Below are 6,472 nucleotides of genomic sequence, written 5' to 3'. Positions count from 1 at the left end.
ATTGCGGCTGGGTACCTTCCACTGCGGTGTCCCAATTGCTACAAATTTGCGGAAGGCCTCAGAGTCCACCAGCTGGTATGGTAAAAGCTGGCGGGCTAAGAGTGCAGACAAGCCAGCTGTCAGACGCCGGGCAAGGGGGTGACAGTCAGACATTGGCTTCTTACGCTCAAACATGGCCTTCACAGAAACTTGGCTGGTGGCAGATGACTGGGAATGGGAACAGGTGGTCAAGGTGGAAGGCGGAGTGGAGGGTGGTTCAGACGGGTCAAGGAGAGCAGAGGTAGAGCAGTAAGATGCTGGACCAGAAGGAGTGTGGCTTTTAGTTTGCCTGTTGCCTTTGAGGTGTTGCTCCCAAAGTGCTTTGTGCTTGCCGCTCATGTGCCTTCGCATAGAAGTTGTACCTATGTGGCTGTTGGGCTTACCAAGGCTCAGTTTCTGACTGCACTCATTGCAAATTACAATGCTTTTGTCAGAGGCACACACATTAAAAAAATCCCACACTGCTGACTTTTTGGAAGTGTGCGATCTGGCGGTAACAGTAGAAGTTGGCGGAGTTGGCGGTATTGGCGGCAATGGCGGGTGCGTTGGCCGGCTGAACACAGGTGCCGATACATGTTGTTGCCCTGCTGATCCCTGCGGGCTGTCCTCCCTGCTTCTTCTAAGTCTTATTCTCCTACTGCCTCTCTGACTCTCCGTCTCTCCATCTGAACTACCCTCCTCTTGCTCTCTTCTACTAGGCACCCACAAAACATCAATCTCCTCATCATCATTCTCCTCAGATGCATCAATTTCTTCTGACACATCACAGAAGGAAGCAGCAGCGGGGACCTCCTCCTCATCACTCATTATGTCCATCTCTATCGTGTTCTCTGCCAGAATTAAATCTGGTGTAAGGTCCTCATCTCCTTCATCTTCTTCTGGCAATAATGGTTGCGCATTACTCAGTTCAAGAAACTCATTGGAAAATAACTCCTCTGACCCCAGTGAAGAAGGGGCACCGGTGGTGGAGGAAGTGTTACGTGGGGTGGCCATAGCAGTGGAGGATGAGGAGGATGTTGTGGTAAAGTTAGAAACGGTAGAGGATGGGGTGTGCTGTGTAAGCCAGTCAACTACCTCTTCAGCATTTTGGGAGTTCAGGGTCATTGGCTTTTTAAAACTGGGCAATTTGCTAGGGCCACAGGATTGCATAGCAGCACGGCCCCTAGCCCGGCCTCTGCGTGGCGGCCTGCCTTTGCCTGGCATTATTTTTAAAAAAACAACAACAACAACAAAAACTCAGTTGGTTTTTCTGGAAACGATAATACACACAGCTAGATGGCGGGTTGAAGAAAACACTGTGCAAATAATGCCTACAAAGTCAACGTATACACTACTACAGCGGTGGATACGGATTACGTAAAATATATGAATGCTGCTTGAAAAAAAGTAACTCAAGTGGTTTTTCTAGAGACGATAATATTATCAATATTTAGACAAAATGTGAACAAGCTCACACAGCTCGATGGCGGGTTGAAGAAAACACTGTGCAAATAATGCCTACAAGGCCAACGTATACACTACTACAGCGGTGGATACGGATTACGTAAAATATATGAATGCTGCTTGAAAAAAGTGACTCCGGTGTTTTTTCTGGAGACGGTAATATTATGGATATTTAGACAGAATGGGAACAAGGTCACACAGCTCGATGGCGGGTTGAAGAAAACAGTGTGCAAATAATGCCTACAAGGCCAACGTATACACTACTACAGCGGTGGATACGGATTACGTAAAATATATGAATGCTGCTTGAAAAAAGTGACTCCGGTGTTTTTTCTGGAGACGGTAATATTATGGATATTTAGACAGAATGGGAACAAGGTCACACAGCTCGATGGCGGGTTGAAGAAAACAGTGTGCAAATAATGCCTACAAGGCCAACGTATACACTACTACAGCGGTGGATACGGATTACGTAAAATATATGAATGCTGCTTGAAAAAAGTGACTCCGGTGTTTTTTCTGGAGACGGTAATATTATGGATATTTAGACAGAATGGGAACAAGGTCACACAGCTCGATGGCGGGTTGAAGAAAACAGTGTGCAAATAATGCCTACAAGGCCAACGTATACACTACTACAGCGGTGGATACGGATTACGTAAAATATATTATGGCTGCTTGAAAAAAGTGACTCCGGTGTTTTTTCTGGAGACGGTAATATTATGGATATTTAGACAGAATGTGAACAAGGTCACACAGCTCGATGGCGGGTTGAAGAAAACAGTGTGCAAATAATGCCTACAGGGCAAATAATGCCTAAAAGGTCAACTTATACACTACTACAGCGGTAGTAAAATAAAAAAAAGTAAAATAAAAAAAAAATGAATATTAAAAAAAAAAATTAAAGTTGGTGCTGCTGAACTACTAGGAGCAGCAGATTAGCACACCAGTCCCACTCCCCAACACTGCTAGACTAATAGCACTGGGCTCTTATAGTAGTAGTAGTAGTAGTAGTAGTAAAACAACAAAAAAATAAATAAAAGCAGTCCTTACAAGGACTACTGTTATTGCAGCAGTCAGCAGATGAGATCAGAAGCAGGACAGCTGCCCACTGCAGCTACATACAGAGCACTGCAGTAGAAGGTAGATTACTAGCCAGCAAAGCTACCTAAGCTTAAATGTCCCTCAAACCCCTGCAGACTTCTGTCCCTCCAATAACAGAGCAGTATCAAAACGATTACTAGCCAGCAAACTTTCAACTGTCCCTGAAATCACTAACAGGCAGCAGCTCTCTCCCTACACTATCTCTTCAGCACACACAGGCAGAGTGAAAAAACGCTGCAGGGCTTCGGTTTTTATAGGGAAGGGGAGTGGTCCAGGGGAGAGCTTCCTGATTGGCTGCCATGTACCTGCTGGTCTGGGGTGAGAGGGCAAAAAAAAGCGCCAACAATGGCGAACCCAAAATGGCGAACGTCGCGCGACGTTCGCGAACTTCCGGCGAGCGCGAACACCCGATGTTCGCGCGAACAAGTTCGCCGGCGAACAGTTCGCGACATCTCTATTTATTTTATTCCATTGATCTTTACTCTTTTTTTAGTTTAATAAAATGTATTTTCCATCTGCCCAGTGTTGGCAAAATATTTTCTTCAGGTGAATAGGTGTATTTGGTGTGTAACGTGTGATGAAATGAGACAGCTAAAAGCTGTAAAATAGGATCAGAAGAAACTTGCGGATAGCGAGATAGTCATTATGTCATTTCTTCCTGACGGATGAAAGTTAAATACCAGGTAGGAATTATCAGAAATTTATGCTGTTAAAATCCAGGAAATTCAAAATCTCTTGAAAAGTCAAATCCCTTTTAGTGATGGAGTCAGTGGGCGTCAAAGTTATTTTAACGCGCGCCAATTTCGACGCCCGCAACAATTTTGTATACGTGCGCCTATTTTGTCCAAATGCATTAAAGTCAATGGGCATCCGAATAATTTGGAACGTGCAACAATTTTTATGCGCACAGCTATTCTGACGCATGGCAAATTTTTTTTTGACGCGCCAAATTTTTCGCTGGTGAATTTTTGCCGCAGTTTTGCAAATTTATTTCGCGGGCAGCGAAACGTGGAAATCTGCTGCAAAGTCACGCCTGGCAAATGTATTCGCCCATCACTAGTCACTATTCAATAAAGGATTATAGAACTGTTTTTTATCGGAGTTAGTGAGATTCCTACTAAAAAAGAACATTTGCCCTAAATTCCCCCATCTTGCCACTGTGTTCCTAGGCCTTTCTGTTTGGTTGGGAAATCATCACGTGACCTCCATTTAATTCTTCCTGTCACAATAAGACCCTGCTTGTTTTATAGGATTCCATTGTTCCTCAATAGCAGTGCTTGTTATTGAAGGATAGAAAGGCATTATATTGCCCTTAAATACATGACCCCAAAGCAAAAGTTTAGAAATTAATTTTGAAGCAAATGCAAATATGACTGCAAATTAAATTATTTTAGCCTAATTGCTAAGTGCGCAAAATTACATTATATTAATTTTTCTAAGGTAATATTACCTAATGATCTAAATACCGTAATGTGCCAATGTCTATCACCTGACCTGGCTACGACAAAAAATGCAGCCAAGCGAGAAGTCAGTGGATTATTTCCAAAGTCAATCACCTTAATTTTCATCTAACAGTGTAGTTTAAAGGGGGTTAACCCCACATGCTGTGTGTAACCGATGCTGTATTGTACTGTTTCTATGTAACACATTGTACTTAAAAGCCAGTTAGTGTGAAATTACAGATAGGTCTCTAGGGATAAGGGGCTGTGATATAAAGGCACCCCCATGGGAGAGTACAGATGGTCCAGGTTAGTTTCACAATAGGCACAGTCCAATGGTTAAAAAGGATGTAACGGAAAAAACCAAGCAAAGCAGTCGTAGTGCCTGGGCAGACAGTAGGTTTAAATAATGCAGTTCATCCCACTCATACTTTCTGGGAATAAAACCATGAGATTGTGGCATGTTCTGCTAGCACTGACACAGAAAGAACGTCATGCTTTATAGTTCCAGTCTGTTTGGATGGCGGCAGGTTTTAAGATAATAGAAATTGTATGATTTCTCCTTTAGTTCAAAATTTTTTTTTAGAAAAAATATTTATTATAGGTACAAAGCAAAAGATCAGATGACTGAAATTTAGAATGATACTGTATATTATAAGCATTTTATTTATTTCCTATAACTATTCCTTGTTGCGGGGTGAAGACTAAGACAAATGGGGGAAGGAACTATGTGCAAGAATATATAGGTTTGTTTCATGGGAGAATGGAAGCATTTGACATTATTTGGCATATTTATCAAAGGTCGAAGGTCGAAGTTAAAAAAACTTCAAATTCAAAAAGACCAATCGAATGGAGGTCGAAATTTTTTTGGGGTCGAAGTGGGCCGAATTCAGCCTACTTTGAATTATACGATCGTACTTCGAATCGCGCGATCGTACTTCAATCGTACTTCAATTCAAAGTTTTTATAACTTCGACCTTCGATCTCCCAAACCCCCCCAATTGCCTCCATACAGGTTGTAGGAGGTCCCCCATAGGCTAAAACAGCCTACTAATATAGTATTGGGACACCCTATGCTGCAGCTTATTATACAAAAGTAGCAAATGCTGGTCTAAATAGGTGGTAATCTGGTTAAGAACTGAATGAACACCATGAGAAGTCAAGAATGGCTGAGACAGAAAGGGGGAATAACAAAGCAGACGACAGAGCAAAAACATCAACGAACAAAACATAATGTCTGACAGTTCATTCACTTGTATGAGAGTATCTAAGGGTAATGTTTCACAGCTCTTTAACCCCCATCCACATAATATCCAAATTAGGACAACATAATCCCCATTGGGAATACATAAAAGTGACACACCGTTAAGTACTGGAAATAATATTATCACTTTTATTTAATTAATCCGCGTAGTACATACACAGAATGTAATTAGGAAAGCATCAGGTAAAAAAATGTATATATATGCATTCAGTATGTATAAATATGCCCTATTAAGTAATAGCAATATCAGCAATCAAAAGGAATGGCTTATTAGTAACAGGCATTTCTTACAACATGACTTCTGAAATACCTTCATATCTGAGTGACCCCTCACGCTTCTCTCAGATCGTGTATATGGGCAGGTGCCTGCACATGACTAATGCAACATGCACCTTAAATTAATTAATTGAACATTTTATAGAGCTGTCAACTCCCCCTATTTTATCGGGAGTTACCAGATTTTACGTTGTGTCCCACTGTCTCCCTTCACTTTACCACATTTGCCCGATTTCTGATGATTCCTGGTGATTTTGCACAATTGCAGGGAAAAATCTGACTACTTCAGTGACGTCAGAGGAGCAGGTTCTGTGGCTTCAGGAGAGGTTCTGTGCATGTGTGTGACATCACTTCCTACTAAGTCACACACCCAAAAAGTTTCTGCCACGTGCTGGCACGCTCCACAAGTTCCCCAATTCTGCTGGTTATGAAGTTGACAGCTCTGATTTTAAAGCTCTTTTTAATTTACTTTATGGATGCTTGAGAATACCTTGGGTATTAATGCCAATGTTAATGGATAGTACTGCGGTCTGTTAGTCCCCAAGAAATTAAGTACTAGGGCATATTACAATCTTTGTTTCCTTGGGTTTGTGTTCTTTTAAATTAGTTATTATCTGATGCCACAGCACTATGGTACCTGTCTTCTTCCTCTTGCTCGTACCATTAGTACAGTACCTTTCTATTTATAATTCCATTTCCTTCTCTCAGCTGCACATGAAGGTGAATTTGTATTTATATATATTAATCATTATAGAATCTTAGTAGATGTAAGCACTATTTAAACTTTATTTTAATTAGATTATTTCATAAACTATTTTTAAATATTATTTGAATTAAAGACTACGAGCTGTAAGCACAACAGAAGGTTGTTTTTGAGTCTGTGTAAAACAAACACACTGTATGCCTG

The sequence above is a fragment of the Xenopus laevis genome, chromosome 1L (genome assembly GCF_017654675.1).
Source record: "Xenopus laevis strain J_2021 chromosome 1L, Xenopus_laevis_v10.1, whole genome shotgun sequence".
In the NCBI taxonomy this organism is placed as follows: domain Eukaryota; kingdom Metazoa; phylum Chordata; class Amphibia; order Anura; family Pipidae; genus Xenopus; species Xenopus laevis.
This window is presented reverse-complemented; position numbering follows the sequence as displayed.